This window comes from Chrysemys picta, chromosome 10, assembly GCF_011386835.1.
Source record: "Chrysemys picta bellii isolate R12L10 chromosome 10, ASM1138683v2, whole genome shotgun sequence".
NCBI classification, from domain to species: Eukaryota; Metazoa; Chordata; order Testudines; family Emydidae; genus Chrysemys; species Chrysemys picta.
In genome coordinates this window covers 38,721,016-38,745,416 of record NC_088800.1, presented here as the reverse complement: position 1 = coordinate 38,745,416, position 24,401 = coordinate 38,721,016, and the positions used below count along the sequence as shown (strand labels likewise).

Genomic DNA, 24,401 nt, shown 5'->3' with positions numbered 1-24,401 from the left:
AGTGGGACTCTGACTTTTGTCCCTGGAGTTGGGACAAAAGGCAGGGGGGTGGGGGGGCTAGTGGCTAGAGTACTGAAGAGGCTAGCCAAGCACATATATTTGATATATTGATTTTAAAAGGCTGGGTGGCTGAGATTTGGGTCTGTTTATATTAGAGGGCTGGGTTCTAGTCTCAGGACTGTGCTTGTATAGTCTATTAGCTATGGTTGACTTGAATTTTATGGGTTGTTAATTATGGCTTGCCACTGATTGTATCTGACCAGAAGATTTATAGGTTCTTGTCTAATTCAGCAAGCTCTATAACAGGAGAGGAATCTCAAGATGCTTGGGGGGGGGGGGGGAACCTTACATCTAGGACGATACCAAATTGATGCTAAACTTTGAGATTAACAAAAGAATAATAAATGCTATGAAACTTATGACTGTAAAATAGTAAAAATTCCAAAACGTATGGGTTTAACACTCCTATTAAGTACCTTAACCTAACATTCACACCCTTCCTTGAGGATCTAGTAATAGGAGGTGAAGGACCAGCCTTACTTGTGGCATGCCCAATAACACAATGGTTCTGGCTTCTTCAGTAGTTAGGAGTGTTGAGGTAGTTGTACTATACTGCCCAAGCTGAGCTGATAGCATGATGGAAGATAGGATTTTTTTTTTTTTTTAAATCTACCTATCATTCTATAGGAGAACAAAGAAAAAAGCTCTTTAAGATATCCATACGTAGTATTTTATAGGATCCTGATGCTCTGTAATTCAGGCCCAACTTACTGTACCCAAATCTTATTTCCATACCCTAAGAAATTTATGGGCACTCTTATCCTATAGCAGGGGGTCAGCAACCTTTCAGAAGTGGTGTATTGAGTTTTCACTTATTCACTCTAACTTAAGGTTTCGCATGCTGGTAATACATTTTAATGTTTTTTATATGGTCTCTCTCTATAAGTCTATATTATATAACTAAACTATTGTTGTATATAAAGTAAACAAGGTTATTAAAACATTTAAGAATCTTAATTTAATTTTAAATTAAAATGCTGATCTTATACTGCCAGCCCGCTGCTGGCCTGGGGTTAGGGTGACCAGATGTCCCGATTTTATAGGGACAGTCCCGATTTTTGGGTCTTTTTCTTCTATAGGCTCCTATTACCCCCCACCCCCGTCCTGGTTTTTCACATTTGCTGTCTGGTCACCCTACCTGGGGTTCCGTTCACCTAGTTTGGCAGCGGGTTGAGCAGGGCCTGCAGGCCGCCAGCTGGCAGCCGGGACCCCAGACTGAGGGTGCAGGAGGTCCTGTTTGGTGCTCAGAGTGGGGATGTCAGGGGGTGCAGAAGTCAGGGCATGGGGTGGGGGTGGGGGGTCAGGGCTGGGGTGCTTGGCTCATGGGGTGCTCAGGGCAGGGGGGATAGGCCTCCTCCCCGCAGCAGCGAGCACACTGGGGCTTGGCTCCCCCTCCCAAGGGTGATCAGCAGCAGGGAGGGGAAGGGAAAACACCACACTGGGGGAAGAAGCGGGGGAGGGGGGAGCTTGGCTGCTGCCATGACCAAGCTTCTGCGCCCGCAGGAGAAATCGGTGGGCAGGGGGGCTGAGTGGGGCCAGGACCCTGATAGGCAGCAGTGTGCCATCAAAAATTGGCTCACGTGCTGTCTTTAGCACGTATGCCGCAGGTTGCCAACCCCTGTCCTATAGGTTAGTGGATTATGACACTTACTCTCTATGTATTAATAAGGATTGTCTCACTCCAAAAACTGTCAACCTAGGCTCTCTGTGTGACTTCCAGGTTTGTGGTGTACCCAGCAGTTACCAACCTCTTGCAGACACTGGATAAACCAGTCAGTGTTGGGTGTAGTTCCTCCTTTCAGTTCCTCAAAGTTCAGGGACCACTTCTATCTGTGCTAAAGGTTGCCAGCCTTTATGCTGACTTACTCTTAGGTGTTCTTACTGGATACAGGCCAGTAGGTTTTTTTTGCATTTCAGCAAAACTTATTCTATGTATAATTATTAGGAAACATATATCATATGTCTCAACACAGCCTCATTTCATAGGAATTAATACTGATAAAATATAAGAATCATATATGAAATGGATTAATTTAGCAAGAGAAACATTATTTGATATGGCTGGCCAGATTAGTAGGATATAATAGCTAGCGAAGTAATCCAATGGGCTACATTATTTTACCATTACAGTGGGAGGGAATGATAGTTGCTTTCTTCTACAGGAAGGGTATGAGGCCTTGATCAATAATGAAGGTTGTGAAGTACACTTTGCATTCATAGCTGTTGGGGGAAGATGAGAACTGAAGCTTAGGCTGATTCCCATTGGTCCTCCCATTTCCCTGCTCCAGGGATGGGGCAGTGGGTGTGATTGGGCCCTGGCTACTTGTAGTGCAGGGGAGGGTGTTCATTACCTGAGGCAGCAGGGAACCGGCTTTAGGTCAGGGTACAAAGGATCCGAAGCAGCAGTTTCCCTCTAGGCTGGGTTTGCTGCAGGCAGGCAGGATGGGGCTTTGCTGTTCTGTGCTGGGTGGTCAGTGGGGCGACCTGTTACAATCCCTGGGATTTCTCTAGGAGTGACTCAGCCATCTGGAGACCTGCTCCCTTGCCGACGAGCCCATGTGCCCTTTCTTGCCCAGCCCTTCCCCTGGGCTTGGGTTGATGCTTCCCAGCTCAGGGCTGTGTCCCCACTACAGCCTGTCACGGTGCAGTGTGAGGAGGCTCAGCTGGTGATCACTGTGCACAGGGATCTGTTTGGGACGGGGCGACTGATCAAAGCTGCTGACCTGAGCCTTGGCCTGGTTGTCTGCCTGTACACATCCCTTAATGCTGCCAAGAACACACTGACTATTCAGTCCCCAAATGGGTCTTGCTTCATGCCTCCATGTACTCTGAAAGAGCTGTGAGTATCTCTTCTACTAGCACAGACTCAAAGTTAAGGGGGTGGAGGAATTCTTGGTGTGGTAATAAGGCTTCACCTTTGGAGACATGGGTTTAAATCCAGTCTGGGGATTACAATAGAAACTAGAACCCAGCCCAGAGCCACCAAGGTAGCTAGGCTTCTAACTTCCATTGACATTAGGAGCCTGAATACCTTTGTAGCTCTGAGCCCCAGTGAACAGTTGGCTTGAACTTCCCAAGGCCATGCAGGTGATCAGTTCTAATGAGTTCTCCCATCTGAGCTAAATGCAGGGCACACGTGTCTGGCACTGGCCTCCTAAAATATGCCTTGTACGTGGGTTGAGTTATCAACTTGCATGAGATACGCCCTAGATCAGAGGAACTCGTATAAGAGCTTGTTGGGTCCTATTTAACTCTCTGCCATATGTGTAGTGGCAGGTACCTTTGGCAGACCCTACCACCCCTTAGCCAGTCTGATCTTTCTATGGGCCAACCATGACCTCCAAATTCTAATGCCCTAGGTCCTGATCCCAATCTCCCTTGCAGTGATAAAACCACTGCTGGTACAAAGGATCTCTCAGCTTCGTATCCCTGTTGGGAGTGACTCCTTTCCCAGGAGCCTCTCTACACTAACTGGGCCTTCTGCCCACATGCAGATGTGAACCGCAGAGTCAGGGGGTCTCCTCCAGCTCACACTGCAACTGCACTGCATCTCCTGAATAGCCCTCCTGTGCAGCATTTCTCCCTCTTCAGGTAGCAATGGCAGCTGGGCTTAAGTTGTGCTGCTCCCGCTGGAAGATGGTGAGACTCTTCCAAGGTGACTCCATCAGCCCTGCAAACAGCTGATCCCGGCACAATCTCTCCCTCTGTAGACAGAGGAAACTAGTAACTAAACTGAGCAAGCTGAGATCCCACTGTGGCCCAGCATGCCCTGGGGTACTTCTGTGGCATGTCCTAGGAATGGGGCACATGTCAGAAGTATTTGAGCTGAACGCTTCCTCTTGGCTGAACTAAATCTCAATAGCTCTTCAGAAGAACTACTTGCTCTTAACCCTTCAATGTCTCCTTCTTCCAGCTGACCTCTGACTGCCTGGTATACTGTACAAGCTGAGTGCTGGAGCCCTAGATATAACTAACAGTATGAACTAAAGGCAGTGAACCACCAGAGTAGGAGTGGCCTTGGCAAATACCACCACACTAGGTATTGCTGAATACCATGTAAGCACATTCCTGACTGGAGAGGATGGTACAGAAACACCCAGATCTCTCAAGTAATTACATAAATGCATTCCTAAGAGATGGTACAAGAACACACCGACCCCTCGTAAGATAACGAGGGGATGACAGGATAACAGATAAGGATGTTTTGTTCAAACTAGCAGGAACGAGGATAAGGGTGGTAACTAATAACATCTGGAGTGTAATATGAAACTTGTTTGTATCAGTGTGTGAAAGGAGAAGTGCTAGGTAGGGCATCTGTGTATCGGCTGTGGGGACAGGACCCTGGTGTCCTGACCTGAGTCTTTATCTTGTCACGGACATGGATGTCTGTGTCCCTGTGACCTGTTAGACTGGGCACTAGTACCGTGCTTTGCTGACAATACACCTGGCCAAGCGCCTTTGCCACCCAACCGAGCCTGGGGTCTTTGCTTATGAATAACATCGAGGTCTGCTGAATCGGGAAGCGGCATTCTCTGCTAATGCAGCTGGCATAGGAGCGCCAAGAACAGCAATGCTGGCATCAGTAATTCTGCAGCATCAGCAAATCTCTGCAGCACTAACCTTGGCAACCCCCACGCTGCTTACTTGGTGTTAGCTAATATCTAGTGTGGTGTTTTGCCAAGGCCAGGCCTACTCTGGTTCACACTGTTACACCTAGGGCTCCAGCAAGGCCTGACCCCAGACAGGGACTCCTCTCCCTGCTATACTGTTATTGACTACAATGGGTAAGAGCTGGGAGCCCTTTCTAGTCTAAAACAAGACTGATCAGAGATTCTTACTGTTCCTTGGTTCTTCTCTAGGTGCCTGCTGGATGGGAGATCAGATGACACCATTTCAGCCTTCATATCCCCCAGGCCCAGGCAAGACACGCTGCAGTTCACCAGGTTTGCCGGAGATGCCAGGAACTTGGTGAGCTTTCAGCTTTCTGCTCCAAGTTGATTCCCCAGGCTAAGCAGGGGTTGGTGAGTGTCCCCTGGGGTGGTCCTAGTCCCTCTCTTCCCACTTCCCCTCCAGATCTATATCACCTGCTATCGGAAAGTCACTGCAGCTGAGCAAGTCCCAGATCCCTTGAACAAGGCTTGTTCCGTCAACAAACAGGTGACATGTGAGTAGCTGGAGTAGGACTCCATGGAGGTGAGGTTGGTGGGAAGAGCAGCCCGGAGAGGAAAAGTCTTACTTTAAGTGACTCTACCCCTTCTTCTGGTCCATTTGGTCTCCGGGGGAAGGTTTCACTGTCTGGAGTGCCTCATGACTATGAGTGCCTATCTCAGGGCAGACTGTCAAAAACAGGGCAGACACCCCAAACTGATGGTGTGTTCTAGAATTAGATTTCACCAAGCCAGTAACAAATGTGAGCTCCTTGATCACTATAACAGCCTTGTCCTGGAGTCACAGACTCTCCAGTCTCTCTTGCCACCCAGACAAACTGGACTTGGTGATAAATAGTCGCTTACACCAAAAATCATACCCTATTCAAGTTGCTTCCAGTCCTGAGAAACCTATCAGTTACCCCCAGATCAATTGGTACCCTAGATCTTACACCAAGGACAGCACCTGTAACCAATCCTGTAACAAACTAATTAAAGGAATGTTATTTACAGGCTGTCAAGGCTGATTCCCCACTCTGGCATTTTGAGTGCAGAAGGTGGGGGCCCTCAAGGATTCTAAAAAATAATACTGGCCACTCCAGGCTTGTATTAAACTCCCAAGGTTACAGCTTTACTCTGACCTTGGATGGGTAGATGCTGCCACCACCCAAGTGCAAAACCCCTTTGAGAATCCAGGAAGGCACACTTGGGAATTCCTTCCTGTGCGTACCCTCAAGCCCTGGCATTCCCCTCTTCCAGGGAAGAGCTGAGAAAGAAAAACAAAGGAAATCAGCTGTTGCCACCAGCTAATTAAACAACATGTGCACAAACCTCTTAGGACACAAAAATCAAATCCTGTTCTTAAAAAAGGTAAATGTTATTAAAAACAAAAAGAAAGTAAATACAGTAACTCCTCACTTAACGTTGTAGTTATGTTCCTGAAAAATGCAACTTTAAATGAAACGATGTTAAACGAATCCAAGTTTCCCATAAGATTTAATGTAAATGTGGGGGGTTAGGTTCCAAGGAAATTTTTTGGGGGGCAGACAAAAGGCATTATATACTGTACAGTACTGTACTGCGGTGGGGAGGTGCCCCTGGCGTACCCCTGGGGCTGGGGGTGCAGGGGCTGGGAGGGAGTTAGGGTGCGGGAGGGTGTTCAGGGTGGGGTACGGGGTCTGGGAGGGAGTTAAGGTGCGGGAGGGTGCTCAGGGCTGGGGCAGGTAGGAGGTGCAGAACACTTACCTGGGGAAGCTCCTGTTTGGTGCAGGGGGCTCTGCGCAGCATAGCACTGCCCCCATGGCCGCGATTCTGGGAGCTGCCCCCTCCCCCTCCCCCTCCCCACAGACAGGGCCACCCAGAACGCAGGGGCTTTAGGGGCTGCAGGGCCCTGGGCTAAGGGGGCCCCGGCCTGCAGCTGTAAAGCCCCTTTCAGAATGTGGCCCTGAGAGCACGGGCCGGAGGACTCAGGAGGAGCAGGGGCAGCCAGCGAGAAGCGGCGCTCCCCCCCCCACCCCTTCATTTATCATACAGGCTACAGCAAACAAACAGATACACACAAATGAGTTACCATCTAAATCCTAAGAGTGACAGAGTTATAAATATTTGGAGATATACCTATCTCATAGAACTGGAAGGGACCCTGAAAGGTTATCAAGTCCAGCCCTCTGCCTTCACTAGCAGGACCAAGTACTGATCTTGCCCCAGATCCCTAAGTGGGCCCCCTCACGGATTGAACTCACAATCCTCCGTTTAGTAGGCCAATGCGTAAACCACTGAGCTATCCCTCCAAACCTCTGTCAAGTCGAAGTGCTTTTCAGGGCAGAACCAGGAGATCTCTGGCTTCAATTTAGAGTTTCTAGCCCTTCTGAGTTCAAACAGCCAAAAGTTGGAAAAATTTCCTGTGGCTTTATTTTATTTCTTTCATTCAGCTTCCAAGCCCACAGGATGAGCTTCCTTGCATGTAGCATTTCCCAGGTGCGATAGGGCCATTGACCTGTTCTTTGTATTATGATTGATGGCCCATCTGATTTTGATAGCCCTGGGGGGGGAGGGGGTGTGACAATGCGGTTCTGGCGGAACCCAACTGAGAGTGCCAACTCAGGACAAATTGCTCAAATAGGGCAGTTACAGCCCAAGGCTGGGGTTTTTTCCACCTCTAAGACAAACCAAACCAGCCAGACTAAGAGGACTTCAGTCTCACCCCACTGGCTAACTGCAAGTCTCACAAGCAATCTCCTTAGATACTCCAGTTTCCCAGTATTACCACCAGTACCACTCGTTATGGGGACAAATGGTTATGAAAACCAATACCCCAGTAAAAGAAAAAGGTTCTCCTGATCCCAAAGGACCAAGCCCCAGACCCAGGTCAATATATAAATCAGATCTTACCCACAAATCACGCTGTTGCCAATCCTTTAGAATCTAAAATCTAAAGGTTTATTCATAAAAGGAAAAAGATAGAGATGAGAGTTAGAATTGGTTAAATGGAATCAATTACATACAGTAATGGCAAAGTTCTTGGTTCAGGCTTGCAGCAGCGATGGAATAAACTGCAGGTTCAAATCAAGTCTCTGGAATACATCCCCCGCTGGGATGGGTCCTCAGTCCTTTGTTCAAAGCTTCAGCTTGTAGCAAAGTTCCTCCAGAGGTAAGAAGCAGGATTGAAGACAAGATGGAGATCAGGCATCAGCCTTATATAGTCTTTTCCAGGTGTAAGAACACCTCTTTGTTCTTACTGCGGAAAATTACAGCAACATGGAGTCTGGAGTCACATGGGCCAGTCCCTGCATACTTTGCTGAGGTACAAGGCGTATCTGCCTTCTCTCAATGGGTCCATTGTATAGCTGATGGTCCTTAATGGGCCATCAAGCAGGCTAGGCAGAGCTAATCTCAGCTTGTCTGGGATGTCACCCAGAAGCATAGCATAAGTTTGCCATACAGACAGTATAGAGCCAATATTCATAACTTTGACTACAAAACTGATACACACATATAGACAGCATAATCATAACCAGTAAACCATAACCTTGTCCTAGACACCCCATTTGACCCCCTTTATACAAGATTTGGGTGCCACTACAGGACCTTGGTTGCAACAATGATCTATATGGTCCCAGTTTATGTCAATAACGTCACAGGGGGTGATTCCTGTGCCTGAGTTCACAAGTTCAAAGCAAAGGTTTTCAGTTACTTAGGCCTTGGCTACACTTGCCGCTGTACAGCGCTGTGAAGTAAACCTGTCTTCGTACAGCTGAGTAGGGAAAAGCGCTGCAGTCTGTCCACACTGACAGCGCAGTGCCCTGGCCACACTTGCAACATTTGCAGCCATGTTGGGAGCAGTGCATTATGGGTAGCTATCCCAGCATTCATGTGGCTGCAACGTGCTTTTCAAAACGGGGGGGCAGTGGGGTGGAGTGAGAGTGCTTTTTGGAGCGTGTCAGCACTCTATTTTGCAAGTTCTGAACTCCTGGCCCCCTGCTCATTCATTCACTCACTCAAAGCAAACTGTTTGCTTTTTCTCTGTAGTACTGTTAACAGTACGAGCTTTGAAACTGGCACTTCTGCATTCCTGCAGCCGGTCACAACAATGGAGAGGATTGGCCACTTGACAAGGTGATTAGTACAGAGCTGCAAGCGTTTACACTCACACCCGAGAGTTGTAGCCACTCCACTGTATCTCTTATGCTTCTCGGGGAGGTGGAGTAACTGCAGTAGTGTACCCAGGGAGATACAGCACTGTACGTGCCCTGCCAGTGTGGACAGGGAGTGAGTTACAGCACTGGGGTAGGCTTTACAGCGCTGTAACTCGCAAGTGTAGCCAAGGCCAAAGCAAAACTTGCATGTTTTCTTACAGCACCGAATGCAGACATTGCAAGTGACACTATGCATGCAGCCACTTACAGGCATTTCAGAGTCAAATACCTATTCTGAGCAAAACTAACCTACAGCTGACCTGGTCTGGTCTCCAGCTACAAGGTTGTCAGTTCTTAGCTAATGTCTGCAGCCTGGGCAAGAACTGGCATCTGGCCTGTTGGCATCACAGATGGTACCAGAGACATCTGCAGCTGCTGTGAGACTGGGGAACTGTGGGTTGCTTAAGGACAGTCCGGGAGAGTCAGATCTCTGGACAGAGGGTCAGGGAGGTGTTTCCAGAGAGATGTGTCCCCCAGGCATGGTAGGTTCTGTGATCCCCACCCAACTTATGTAGGGGGGCAGGGTGTACACCTTTGACCAATCCAGCCTCTCTTCTTCAGGTCAAACTGACCCCCTCCAATCTAAGGGGTTCTCACCCCAAAGTGAGTGGGGGAGGGTGTATCTAATGAAATATTAATGGGCTCTTGGTAACGCTCTTGTATCCCAACACATGTGACTCCTCAGTGAGAGTAGCAGAGGTTCGTGTTGTGGTAGGACCCCTATTCATCCTTGATGCCTAGCAAGGGTCCAAGGATCTCGTAGAAGACCAACAGGAAGCAATGCAGGCCTGGGAGTTTCCACCCACCTGGGAAAAATCCTGAAGTCTCATCCTGGGACAGGATGGGGGGAATTATTCATAACAGTGGGGGTTGAAGAGAGAAGAAGCAAAACCAGAATCAATGGGGGAGTTCTCCGCTGAATACCTCCTCCAGATCATCACAGCTAGGCTGTGAAGAGCCTTGAGAGCTAGGTTGATGCACCAAACTGTGGTCTATGATCAACAGCTGGAATTATAAAGCAATTGCTGCCCATCATACTAGGCAGCATCGCTCCAGGGCCCTCCAAAAGCCATGCTGAACAAACACAACTCCCACTGCTCCAGCCAGGGCTGCCTGGGGGGGTGGGGGGACAGCAATTTGCCCCAGGCCCCGGGCCCTGCAGGGGCCCCCCGAGAGTTTTTCGGGGCCCCTGGAGCAGGATCCTTCACTCTCATGGAAAACTCTCATGGGGCCCGGGCCCCCGGAGCTTCTTCTGCTCTGGGTCTTCGGCAGCAATTCAGCGGTGGGGGCCCCCCGCCGCCGAAGACCCCAGGCCCCCTGAATCCTCTGGGCGGCCCTGGCTCCAGCTGCAGCACCTGCTAATGCATGAAGCAAAGTGACCTCCCTATTGTGGGATATGTAAATTGGGGAAGAGGGGAGGGAGAGGCGGTGCAGTGGAAGCACTTAGTTCCAGTTTGTAGCCCATAGGGCTAGCCTGCCGGCTTGCTTTACTATATCCTGCCTTTATCTAATGGTTTGCTTGTTTGTTGTTATATTTCGCTTGTATTGAGTTATTCTGTTATGTTTGGCTGTAACACAAGGAACCTACAGGCCTGTATCCTGTATGATTAATTTAAGCAAGTTAGCATAAGTGTGATTACGTAGGAATAGATAAATGACCTAACGGTCACCCTTTTAGATTTTGGGGAACTAGACATGTTTACCTAAGAGTAGGAGACGGAACTTAATGGTAGACGATGACCACAGGGAATGCCGCAGGAAAGTGGATGTACTCACCATAAACCAGTTCAGGCACAAAGTGGCAGGTTTGAGAAAGAGCTAATTGGCATTAAGATGTATGGCTATTTTAGCCTATAGAACAAGTGCACCCCAATATTATGTGGGCGAGGAAGTTAGATTTGGGCATGGAAGGTTGGGTATTAGCATGAACATTCATGATATTTCTCAGGCCCTATACAAAGGGAAAACCACCCTGTGGAATTAGTCTTTCTTATTCTGTTATTTCTTCCTCTTCCTTTCGCTTTTAAGTTTCGTAGCTGTCTATTAACTTAGCTACTCAGCATTTGACTCTTCAGCTCTATTATTCTCCATCATTGAGGAAGCTGGACCGTCGGGCTCACTTGGCATGCCAGAAGCGAGGCTGGTCCTTTGTCTCTTCTCACCGGGTACCCCAGGAAGGGTGTGAGTGTGCTAATCTTGGAGCGTGGTAAGGAATGATACCACAGGTACCCCCGGTGCTGTACTATTCCCTTTTCACTCTGTGTCTGGAGCTTTTGTAGCCTTTTCATTAACTTTAATAAAAGTCTCTAAGGCTGTTTTGTTCTCCAGTGTGAGTGTCCTTGCCAAACGCCCTGAGGGTCTGTACAAGACACTGAACTCACTACATCTGTGTAGTCTGATTCTGGGACAAGAACCTTATCTTCTGGTCAGATCGATGGGGGAGTCTATAATCTACTAACCTCTACAATCAGGCAACAAGTTCTAACCCAGCAGCCGTAGAGCCTGCGGCGCTGGTGGGGTTAAGTGCAGCAGCTGCTACCCCAGCTTTGGCCTGTCTTACTCTGGGACCTTTTCTTGTAGGCACAAACTGCAGCCAGTCCCTGCACGAGCTGCCAAGTGACTCTGCCATCGGTGCAGAGTAAATGAAGAGCACTGAGCAGTCTGAGGCGGCTGCTGTCTTCCTGAGGGGGATGTTCCCGCTAGTGAATGGGCGAGGAAGGAGGTGATCCAGGGCTGGATTAAGACCTTTTGAGGCCTAAGCACTGAAAAGATTATGGTGCCCCCCATATGTAATTCAAAATAAAAACAATACTATACCGTAAAATAAAATTTTATTTTTCGAAATGACACAAAACTTACATGTATGCTGAAATTAAAATAGTTTCTTTCTAGATTTTCTGATTGCAAAATTCTGGATAAGTTCATTGAAGCTGACTCGACGAAGCATGTCCGCTTCCATACACAATAGGGAAAGCGAATCAAGTCTGTCCTGACACATTGTTGTTCTCTGAGAGTTTTTTATTCCTTTCAGCTGAGAAAAAGAGCGTTCTGCGGAGCAGTTAGTAATCATCAATGTTAGAAAAATATGTAATGCGATCTCTACATTTGGAAATACACATTGTAGTCCATCTTTCAATATTGTGTCATGAAGATCAATGTGACTGAATTTCATTTTTCCTGTTTCATTAAACTTTGCACGCATATAACAGTGGAACTGCTGTACTTCTCCACAGAGATTCATGTTCAAGTCAACAGAGTATGAGTCAACTAGCTTTTGGGAACCTTGTGAATATTGTTCATCAGATAAGTCCATATCGTTTAGAAAAGAAAATCTACTTGATACTTCTTTGTACACTTCACCTCTCCTCTTCATATGAGCTTCAAGTGTATCAATTATAGCATAGTAAGTAGATACGCAAAATTTGTCTCTAGGATTCAATGCTGTTTCTGTTGCACTGCTATCATTTGCTTGTTTTTTCCTGATGCGCTTGTGGGACTGGGTTTCTTTGTAGTTAGTATCAGGCAAGATATCTTTTGATATGTCTTCAGATCTTTCGAAATCATTCCTCAAAGTGTGTAAGTGGTCTGCTAATGATTGACAGAGGTCTGCACATGTTTTCAAATCCAATTCTTTTTCTTGGAGAGCTTGACTTGTGTGGTAAAACTGTTGTAAAATTTCATTCCACATGGTCAACATGAATACAAACTCCAGTTCTTGCCTCTTGTTTGCAATATTTTCTGACTCTCATATAGTTTCTCCCTTTTGTGATTAGTCTTCAGCTATACTTTCTAATGCATCCACAATCTTTGAATAGGACTCCAGAATTGCACTTGTTGACACTGCATGTGCCTCCCAGCGAGTATTAGAAAGAGATTTCAACACACGATCATTGTCCAAATATGTTTTAAGAACTGCCCAGCGGTGAGTTGAGGCAGAGAAAAATATATAAAGTAACTGGACTGTTGAGAAAAATCTTACTGCCACCGGACAACAATCAACAGCACTGCAGCCAACAAGATTGAGAGAGTGTGCGGCACATGGTATGAATATGGCATATTTGTTCTGTTCTAAAAATTCTTCTGCATTCCTTGATAAAGCCCTGACGTTGGCAGCATTGTCATAAGATTGACCTCTGCACTTTGAGAAATGTGTTTTGCAAACTTGGCACAGATAATGCAGTACTTGATTTGCCATTTCTTCACCAGTGTGGCTTTTCAAACTGAGGAATGTTAAAAATCATTCAACTGGTTTTCCATCTGTGGGAGACACATATCTTAATTACACGTATCTCAATTGATCAATATGTGAAAGATCAGGTGTAGAGTCGACAGATAAACTGAAGTACCCAGCAGTACTTATTTCATCCACAATAGCTGAATGAACTTTGTCACTCATTAGACCAATGAGTTCATCAAATATTGTCTTGGATAAGGATGATGTTGCTTCTGATGGATTCTCTTTGAAAAATGATATCAGCTTTGGAAAATTTTGGAAAATTTCACTAGTTTTTTGTTTTTTTTCTTCCGCCAGTTTACGTTTCTGTGCTTCACTCAGTTGGTTACGTTTCATCCTGCCCCTTATCTCAGTTATCTGAACTTAAAAAAAAAAAACCAAATTACACAACGTACACTATTTTTGTATGTGTATATATAATATATATATATATAAGAAAAAAAATGAATCAAGTACGTATAACTCAGAAGAATATATCAATCATAAAACATAAATTTATTGCAGTACATGACAGGATCTGATTTCCTCACATTATTTCGATCTACGTTAATAGGATGCCCCCCTGGTTTAGGTGGGGATAAGTAATAAAAAGAGAACAGAAAAACGGGGGAAGAGTGTATAGTGGAGTGTAAGGAAATCTAACAAAGTTCTGATTTTTCCCATGACGACTACTTCGATGCTTTTTTTGAAATATCAAATATCAATTTTTTCCCTCAAAAAAATGAGATTTTTTTTTTGGTGCCCCCTGCTTTGCTGGTGCCCTAAGCACATGCTTAGTCTGCCTATTGGGTAATCCAACCCTGAGGTGACCCCTTTAGCTGTGTCTCAGACTCTCCCACGAGAAGCTCCTCCCTGGGGCTGGCTGGAGTGGGGGTGACCCCTGTATTGCCTGGAATGCTGCTGTGAATGCTGTTAATGTGCAAGGGGGGCAGGAGGTCAGACCCATGGCTCTTGGGATAACACCTTTATTCCCCTTCAGGAGCCTCCCTGGGAGAGGCAGGGTGCGCAGCAGGGAGCTGCATTTCAGAGTGGGGCTTTGTTTCCCAGGAGCCCCATGTTGCTACTGTTGGGGAGGGGAGGGGAGGGGAGGGGAGGGGGGAGAAAACCTTGTGTGGCGCTGCCACAGAGCTAGCTGCCTTATGATAAAGGTGAGGTCAGCAGCACCCCATGTGTTCCTGTTCGGCCCTGGAGCTGTGGCTAGGTGCTGTGCCTTCGCCCCCTGACTCAGCCCTGCTGCTGTCTGTCCCTTGTTGCTGGGGGAAGGTAGGAGTCCCCCAAACCCACTGGCCTTCATGGATTTGCAATCTGAAGGTGTCAGCTTAAATCTGCCTCTAGCTCTCCATTGAAATTACCCTGAGAGCCTCCAGCTAGGAGCCACTCCAGCGCCTCTCCCCACATAGTGTGCTCACGAATACCATGGAGACCACAGCCCCTGCTCAGCTGGGATAACTGTCCAGCTCTGTTCCTGCCCCATTGCCCATCAGAGCCCCACCACTTGGGGTGGGAGGCTCAGGGGGTGGGAGCAGGGACTCCCCAGGCCCCAGGCTCAGTCCCCTCCCCAGGCCCCTGGTCCTGGCTAAGTGGATTTGGAAGAGGAGTTAGCAGGGGAGGGTCCCTCCTTTCCCACCCTGATTCTAGTAACCGACATTCCATGCTCAGCCATTTCCAGGAGCCAGGCACGAGTTAATGCTCTCGGGCTGGCATGGCAAGGTCCTGTGCATGGCTCTGCTGCTTGGGGGGCTTGGGTGTGGCATGGCTGAGCCCACCTGCTCGGAACAGGTGGTGTCCAGCTGGTGTCGTCTGTGGTCAAAAGGCCAACTCCAGCCTCCCCCGGTGAGAGTTTGGGCTGGATTTTGGTGCAGCTGGGTGTCCTTTGTCCCGGGCGTTCCTGGACCCCCAGGCTCAGCTCCAGGGCTTGTTCCTCTAGCACAGGGTGCAGGGAGAGAAGAACAGGCTCCTCCCTTCAACCATCCTTCCAGTGCTGCTCTGTGCCCAGTGGCCATTGGCTAATTACAATAGTGAACAGGTGCGGCCAAACTTTCAAGGCTCAGAACTGAGGTGGGTGCCAGGGCTGTAAGAATGACCCCGGGGGCAGGGCACGGGGTGGGGACTCGGGTGCCAGGGCTGTAAGAATGGCCCAGGGCGCAGGGCATGGGATGGGGACTTGGGTGCCAGGGTTGTAAGAATGGCCCCGGGGGCAGGGCACAGGGTGGGGACTTGGGTGCCAGGGTTGTAAGAATGGCCCTGGGGGCAGGGCACAGGGTGGGGACTTGGGTGCCAGGGTACTGGATGGGAACTCAGGTTCCAGGACTGTAAGAATGACCCCGGGGGCAGGGCATGGTGTGGGGATGCAGGTGTCCGTGCTGTAAGAATGGCTCCGGGGGCAAGGGACAGGATGGGGACTCGGGTGCCAGGACTGTAAGAATGGCCCTGGGGGCAGGGCATGGGGACGGGACTCAGGAGGCTGTGCTCAATTCCCCTCTTGGCTCCAGGCTTCCTGTGGGACCTTGGGCAAGTCATTTCCCTGATCCTGGGCCTCCATTCCCCACCCCCCACATGGGGATAGCATGTCCCTCCCTGGAGGCATGTGGGGAGGGGAGTATAGGGTTACCATATTCAAAGATTTAAAAAAGAGGATACTCCACGGGGCCCCGGCCCCGCCCCGGTCCCGGCCCAACTCCGCCCTTCCCCACCCCCGGCCCCGCCCCAATCCCACCCCCTTCCCCAAAGTCCCTGCCCCAACTCTGCCCCCTCCTCTGAGCACCCTGCATTCCCCCTCCTCCCTCCCGCTCTGATCTTGGTTGGGGGTTGCTAAGTGCTTCCCTGCTCCCCACTCGCCCCGCAGCCCCTATGCCCTTGCCTGCCCTGCTCCTCCTCACCCTGCAGCCTCTGCACCCCCTGCCCCTGCAGCCTCTGTGCCCCCTGCTCCTCACTCGCCCTGCAGCCTCTGCACCCCCCGCCCCTGCAGCCTCTGTGCCCCCTGCCCCTGCAGCCTCTACACCCGCCCCTGCCTGCCCTGCTCCCCCCACTCACCCTGCAGAGGGAGAAATGCAAGCTCCACGTGGAATCAAACACAGCCGCGCTGCTCTGTGGGGGAGGAGGGAGCGGGGGAGGGACTCTGGCTGCTAGAGGCCCTAGTGGCTGCGAGCGGCTTTCAATCAGGCCAGGCGTCCAATCAGCCGCGCCGCACTCCGCATGAGGGGAAGGGGGAAATCCCTGACATTTCTACTTGATTAGAAATCCCCCCCAGATGGCCATTTAACACTGAAAAAGCCGGACATGTCCTGGGAAATCCGGACGGATGGTAACCCTAGGGGAGTATCCATTAGTGACTGTGAAGCACTGGGTTCCTATGCTGACAAAAGTCAGATAAGCAGGGCTGGACTTTCAGTACAGCTCAGCATCCACCTGCTCCGCTCCTAACCCAGTGAGCTGAGTTCTTCTCAGCTGCATCCAGAGTGGGGCTGGGGAGTTCTCCAGGGAAAGGTGGCCCATGGAATGGTTTTTCTGCTGCCTCTTGTTCCAAGCCCAGCTCGCTGCCTCGGGACAGCCCTGGCAGACACTGGCTTCCAGAGCAGATGTGCCCTTTCTCCAAGGGGCTCTGCTGTGCGGGACTGGGGGGTCCCATCCCGTCCCTGCGCTGCCTTGGACAAGTCACTTAGTCCCAGATCCTCAAAGATATTTAGACTCCCAACTTCCATTGAATTTAAACCAAGGGAAGGGAGGAGCCTAAGTACCTTTGAAGATCTGGGCCTTAGTCTCTCTGCCTCAGTTCCCCTTCTGTGATGTGCACTTCCCTCCCTTCCAGGAATGTTGTGAGGACAAATACATTAAGAGCATCAGGTGCTCACAGCCTATGCAGCTGAGGGCCCTAGCTGTACCTTAGCTAGCAGTTAACAAGCCAGTGGACATCCAGTTGCTCAGGCCTGGTCCCCACTTAGTCCGGACTTCGGACTAAGGTACGCAAATTCAGCTACGTTAATAACGTAGCTGAATTCGAAGTACCTTAGTCCGAACTTACCGCGGTCCAGACGCGGCCGGAAGTCTCCCCCCGTCGACGCCGCGTACTCCTCTCGGCGAGCTGGAGTACCGGCGCCGACTGTGAGCACTTCCGGGATCGATCCGGGATCGATTTATCGCGTCTTAACCAGACGCGATAAATCGATCCCAGAACATCGATGGCGTGCCGCCGGACCAGCCGGTAAGTGAAGACTAGGCCTCAGTCATTGATCTCCCTTTCAGAGTAGCCCTGGGGGCAGAGGCAAGGTACAGTGTTTGCTTTGCAGCTGGGAATAGAAGTCCTGAGAACCAGATCTGAAGGCCTTTGCCGCCCCCTGCTGGCAGCAGAGAATTATAGTGTTGCCACCTGGTGCACCTTACTTAGGTGGTGCCTGGCTTTTAGTGTGTGATAGCTTGTCACACTGGGAGTGGTAAGAGCTCCTTGACTCTCAGTGGTCGCTCTTTTATCTGCTCCCTTCCTTCCTGGCTTCTCCATTGTTAGTGGTTTACACTGAGTTTATTATAGTTTTGCTGCCATGGCCCTTCCTAGACTCTAGTACCTGGAGCTGCCGGTCTCTGCTCTGCTGGGAAGGAAGCAGAGAGAGGGAGGGACAGGGAACTAGGGAATGGCAGAAGAAGGAACCAAAATAAGGGAAAGGAGCAGGGATTTGTTTCTCCCCTTTTACTCCTAATGGCGCTAAATCTAACATGGCTTTTACTAATTTTGCATCAGAACCAATAGCACAGTTCTCAGAACAGGCATTGAGAGGTAGCATAGGCCTGGGGCTAGACTAGAGCATTGGACTGGGCCTCAGAAGATCTGGGTCCTGCTCCTGGCTTAGGGTTGCCAACTTTCTAATCGCAGAAAACCAAACAGCCCTGTCCCTTCTCTGAGGCCCTGCTCGCTCCATTCCCCTCCCTCCGTCACTCGCTCTCCCCCAGCCTCACTTACTCATCCATTTTCACCAGGATGGGGCAGAGGGTTGGGGTGGGGCATGAGGGCTCTGGCTGGGGGTGCAGGCTCTGGGGAGGGGCCAGGAATGAGGGGGTTGGGGTGCAGGAGGGGACTCTGGGCTGGGGCAGAGGATTGGGGTACAAGAGGGGGTGAGGGGTGTGGGCTCCCAGTGGCACTTACCTCAGGCGGCTCCCGGGAAGTGGCTGACGTCCCTCTGTTAGGCCTAGGGGTGGCCACGTGGGCTCTGCGCACTGCTTCCGTCTGCAGGTGCCGCCCCCGCAGCTCCCATTGGCCACAGTTCCCATGGAGTCCCCGTGGCCGCCCCTCCACTGAGGAGCCAGAGGGACATGCTGGCTGCTTCCCAGGAGCCGGGCAGGAAGTCTGCCAGCCTCATGCCAACTGGACTTTTAACGGCCTGGTCAGTGGTGCTGACTGGAACTGCCAGGATCCCTTTTTGACGAGGTGTTCCGGTCAAAAACCGGACACCTGGCAACCCTATCCTGGCTTGGCCACTCACCTGCTGTGTGATCTTGAGCAAGTCACTACCTCTGGCCCTGTCATGCCTAGTTAGATTGTGACCTGTTCAGGGTAGGGACTTCGTGTATGCACAGCACCAAGTACCATGGGGCCCCGATTTCAGCTGGAGCCTCTAGATCAGTGGTTCCCAAACTGGGGTTCGTGAACCCCTGGGGGTTCGCAAAATGTTACAGGGAGTTCTCGGAGGAAAATTTCCTAGTGGCGGACAGAGCTGTCCCTAGGGACCCTGGGCAGCATGGGGCCAGCAGCCCGGAGCCCCTGGACTTCCAAGAGCTAAGCAGATCAAAGCAACCATATCTATTACACTGAGGAGATTTAAACTTCAAGACTCCTTATAAGAAATAGAAAGGGAGGTGGATATTTTTTGCTGTTTTTAAAATTAAATAGGCAGCGAGTATTGTTTTTAAAATTATTATGAAGAACAAGTTTAAGCTTTGTTGTAACATGTGTTGTTTGCCTGGACTGCTCAAGACCTGAATGCTTGTGTACGAGGAACTCTTTGAGTTGGCTTCTTAAATACCTTCCTGCTGTTTCACATCTGTTACTCCTCGATGAAACATAGGAGCTTTGTCTTATAACAGGCTTATTCAAAGTGACACAAGCTACGAAAGTGAGAGCTTGGAAGAGGGTTACTGTTTTCATAATGTAATAAAAATACTGTAATTACAAATAATAATTAATAATAAATAGTGTGTAATAAGCTTGTCATAAAAAATATATTTCTAACATCACTGCTTTTATAATTTATACTCAGTTAAAGGAGAAAATCCCTGGAAATATTCATTTTTAGGAGCAGGTTCACGAGACTTGACATTTTAGTGAAAGGGGTTCACAGGTTGTTAAAGTTTGGGAACCACTGTTCTAGATGCTGCTGTAATCATAGGCAGCGAGTTATATGGCCCATGGTGCCCGTGCTCCACCAATATTTAGGAATGTGGGCCTGGCTCCACCAATGTTTGGGCTTACCGTGCTTTCGGGGGGCTCCACTCTTTGGGGGGACGTGGGGTCCAAGGCAGCCTGTGAAGTTAGCGGGGTGCCTGGCGCTGGCAGCAGCGAGCGACCCGGCCCCAGCCCACCCTGCTCCACTCTGCCCCACAGACTCCTGGAGTCACTCGGGGGAGGGGGCGGAAACCGGAAAGAGGTGGGGGCTCGGGGGAAGGTGTGGAATGGGGGTGGAGCAGGGGAGGGCTAGGGCCAGGTCACTCGCTGCTGCTGGCACCAGACCCCCCACTAACCCCCCAGGACGCCCTGGACCCTGCGTCCTCCTGAAAAAGTGCGGGGCCCAGGGCGGTTGCCCCGGTCTGTCCTATGGACAGGACAGCTCTGCCTGGACCCTGCGACCCCCTGAAGCATGGGGCCCCCCAAAGCGCGGGGCCCGGGGCGGTTGCTCCAGAGATGGCTCTGCTTGGACCCGTTCTGGGCACCACCAAATTATACAAACCTGGCGCCCATGGCTGTAATATAAATAATAATAGGCATGTTAAATGCAGTTGCACACAAGATTAATGTTTAAGTCCTATATAAAATTGGCTTTTAACAAAAAAACCTACAGTTTGAGAAATGGAACACAATAGCTATTTAAAAGCATGCCCGTTTTCTCTGCTAGCGTGCAATCCCTTGATGTGATCTCGGGTGAGTCACTTAAGCTCTCTGTCCCTCAGTTTCCCCATTTGCTGTGAAAGGATGTGTGAGATCAGGATGAAGACAAGGTCTCAGTTCCACACACTTTACAAGCTAACTATCCAGATGAAGGGTGGGGCAAAGGATGCAGCAAAAACAAGCAATGGAGCAGTGACATTAGCTCGGGCTTTGTCAGCCCCAAGATTAGTGTTTCAATATTTTTATGGCCATTTTGCTCCCGCTGCTTTGAACAGGAGCCCTGGGGCCAATGGTAGAGAGGTCTCCTGGGAGAGTGTTTTAAGGGGGAGAGGCAAGACGTTGGGTCCATGTGGGAGAGGAAATGCTACCAGTGAAATCCTATTGAAGCCAATGGGGGTTTTGCTACTGCCTTCGCCGGGGCCAGGATTTCACCCTACAAGGTTCAGCTTGAAACATTCTTATCATTTTGGGGGACTGTGTGGGAGGGGGACTAGTCACCCCAGCAGAAGAGGCAGGGGGGGTTGGTTCCTAACCCACTGGATGTACCTGGCAGCTGCATAGCTTTCCCCAGCTCCTCTGTGCAAGGTGTGGTGCCAGGAGCACCGCCAGCTTTTTGGCTGCCCTAGGCAGCGGAAGGTCCCGCCCCCAAAATACCGCCCCGACAAAGGCGGCGGAAGGTCCCGCCCCCGAAATACCGCCAACAACCGGGGATGCCGAAGATCCGGGGATCAAATACCACCTAGGTCGCCTAATGGGTTGCGCCGGCCTTGTATGGTGCTGGCAGGGAGTTCCCTGGCACTCCTCCCTCATCCCGCTACCCCTCAGTATGCCCAGGCTGGTTCCTTCCCATGTGCAGCCACAGAGGGAATGATCTTTCTATTGACCTAAATCCTGGGTGTGTGCAAAACGCTACGCCCTAAACCCTGCGTCTCAGTGGCCTCCTTACTTTTAGACCCAGCTTCACCTCATAGACTCATAGACTCATAGACTTTAAGGTCAGAAGGGACCTTATCCCCCCTCAGCCTTCGTTTCGTCAGGCTAAACAACCCGAGCTCCTCGAGTCTCCTTTCATACGACAGGTTTTCCATTCCTATGATCATCTGGTCTGACCTCCCGCATGATGCAGGCCACAAAGCCGTCCCTACCCTTTCCCTTGACTCTGCTGTTGAAGTCCCCAAATCCTGTGGTTTAGAGACTTCAATTAGCAGAGAATCCTCCAGCTAGCGATCCCTGCCCCATGCTGCGGAGGAAGGCGAAAAACCTCCAGGGCCTCTGCCAATCTACCCTGGAGGAAAATTCCTTCCCAACCCCAAATATGGCGATCAGTAAAACCCCGAGCACGTAGGCAAGATTCTCAGCCTGACCCTCATTAGCCATTATACTATTTACCTGCCATGGAACGCTGTTCCTTTGACTAAAATCATGTTATCCCATTAAACCATTCCCTCCATAAACTTATCTAGCTTAATCTTAAAGCCAGACAGGTCCTTCGCCCCACCGTTTCCCTCGGAAGGCTGTTCCAATATTTCACCCCTCTGACGGTCAGAAACCTTCGTCTAATTTCTAGCCTAAACTTTCCCACGGCCAGTTTATATCCATTCGTTCTCGTGTCCACATTAGTACTGAGCTGGAATAATTCCTCTCCCTCCCTGGTATTTATCCCTCTGATATATTTAAAGAGAGCAATCATATCCCCCCTCAGCCTTCGTTTGGTCAGGCTAAACAACCCGAGCTCCTCGAGTCTCCTTTCATACGACAGGTTTTCCATTCCTCTGATCATCCTAGTGGCCCTTCTCTGTACCCGTTCCAGTTTGAGTTCATCTTTTTTAAACATGGGAGACCAGAACTGCACACAGTACTCCAAATGAGGTCTCACCAGCGCCTTGTACAATGGAAGCAGCACCTCCTTATCCCTACTAGATATACCTCGCCTAATGCATCACAAGACCACATTGGCTTTTTTCACCGCCACGTCACATTGTCGACTCATAGTCATCCTGCGGTCTACCAGGACCCCAAGGTCTTTCTCCTCCTCCGTTACTTCTAACCGATGCGTCCCCAGCTTGTAACTAAAATTGTTGTTAGTCATCCCTAAATGCATCACCTTACACTTTTCACTATTAAATTTCATCCTATTTCTGATACTCCAATTCACAAGGTCATTCAAGTCTCCCTGCAGAATATCCCGATCCTCCTCCGAATTGGCAACACCTCCCAGCTTTGTGTCATCCGCAAACTTTATCAACCCACTCCTACAATTGGTTCCGAGGTCAGTAATAAATAGATTAAATAAAATGGGTCCCAAAACCGAACCTTGAGGAACTCCACTGGTGACCTCCCTCCAACCTGACAGTTCACCCTTCAATACGACCCGCTGCAGTCTCCCCATTAACCAGTTCCTTATCCACCTCTGGATTTTTATATCGATCCCCATCTTTTCCAGTTTAACCAATAATTCCTCGTGCGGTACAGTATCAAACGCTTTACTGAAATCAAGGTATATTAGGTTCACCGCATTTCCCTTATCTAATAAGTCCGTTACTTTCTCAAAGAAGGAGATCAGATTGGTTTGGCACGATCTGCCTTTGGTAAAACCATGTTGTAATTTGTCGCAATTGCCATTGACCTCAAGGTCCTCAACTACTTTCTCCTTCAGAATTTTCTCCAGGACCTTGCACACTACAGATGTTAAACTGACAGGCCTGTAGTTACCCGGGTCACTTTTTTTCCCTCTCTTGAAAATAGGAACCACATTAGCTAATCTCCAGTCCAACGGAACAACCCCCGAGTTTACAGATTCATTAAAAATTATCGCTAAGGGGCCTGCTATTTCTCGCGCCAATTCCTTCAATTTTCTCGGATGAAGATCATCCGGTCCGCCTGACTTAGTCCCATTAAGGTGTTCAAGTTTGGTTTCTACCTCGGATACGGTAATCCCCCCTCCTGTATCCCCCTCTGTCACGCTGCTAATATTCCTAATCCCTTCTGCAGAGCTGCTCGTAATTCCCTACAGCTGTGGGAGACTGTCTGCATCAGGAACACAAGAAGGGGACCAGTGTCCCAGTGCAGCGTGGGGAGATTCCTGACAAGTTAGTGAAAGGGAGCTGGAGAGGGGAAAGGCGTGTGGGGCCGGAGGCTGGAAAGCCAATAGGTGGGCAGGGAGATAGGAAAAGGCTGTGATCAGGAGCCAGCCCACAGTCAAAGCCTGGCTGACCTGACCCTCCCCTGCCCATCTAAACTGTTAACCCTTCCTGCAGGCATTGATCTCCTCTCACCCCATCCCCAATCCCTCCTGCATTCCCCATAGCAATGTTAAGGAAAGGGTCAAGCTGTTCTGAAAGTGAATGCATCTCAGTAATGACACAGAACTACCCCATCCCCTAAAGCTTCCTCTTCTTCCCCCCTCCCTCAGGCGGTGTGTCATAGGCACATTTTTGGAAGAGTTTGGACCAAACCTGCTCCGGATTCAGATCAAAATCTGAACTCCCCCTAAGACCGAACACGTTTGGATTTAGGGCTCTAGTCTGGCCCATCATAGAGAGAAACCCAAGCAATGACATTTGGATCAGAACTTCCCTAGAATTTTTTTTGGGGGGGGAGTTGGGCTCCCATTCTTTGGCCTTTGTGATGATTACCCAATAAAACTGATCATTCACTGCTTTAATTTAGCAACAAAGCAGGCTGCTGGATTTACTCTTACTCAGTTCACTTTATCATCTGTCTCACTCATAACAATTGGTGCTTTGCCTTAAAGCCCCAACTCATGGAGTCGTGAGATTGTGAGAATCTCAGCTTCCATTTAAAAACCTCGTCATTTTCCAGCACCCAGCATTGCATAGAAAAAGCTTCAAAACGTAACACCTGAAGCCTCAAAAACCAGACACCAAATGAAAACGGTAGTAGCAGTTTTTTAAAAACTCATGGAGTCTGGTGGCACCTTAAAGACTAACAGATTTATTTGGGCATAAGCTTTCATGAGTAAAAACCTCACTTCTTCCTATGCATCCGAAGAAGTGAGGTTTTTACTCACGAAAGCTTATGCCCAAATAAATCTGTTAGTCTTTAAGGTGCCACCAGACTCCTTGTTGTTTTTGTAGATACAGACTAACACGGCTACCCGCTGATACTTAAAAACTCATGATTTTTGGATGCAGTGTTATTCCAGCCGGGTTGGT

The 24,401-nt window shown here is 49.4% G+C and overlaps 1 pseudogene; it reads left to right on the top strand.

Moving 5' to 3' along the window:
• Window positions 1–3,657: 3,657 nt before the first annotated feature.
• On the top strand, window positions 3,658–9,945 carry LOC135973863 (zona pellucida sperm-binding protein 3-like; annotated as a pseudogene).
• Window positions 9,946–24,401: the final 14,456 nt, after the last annotated feature.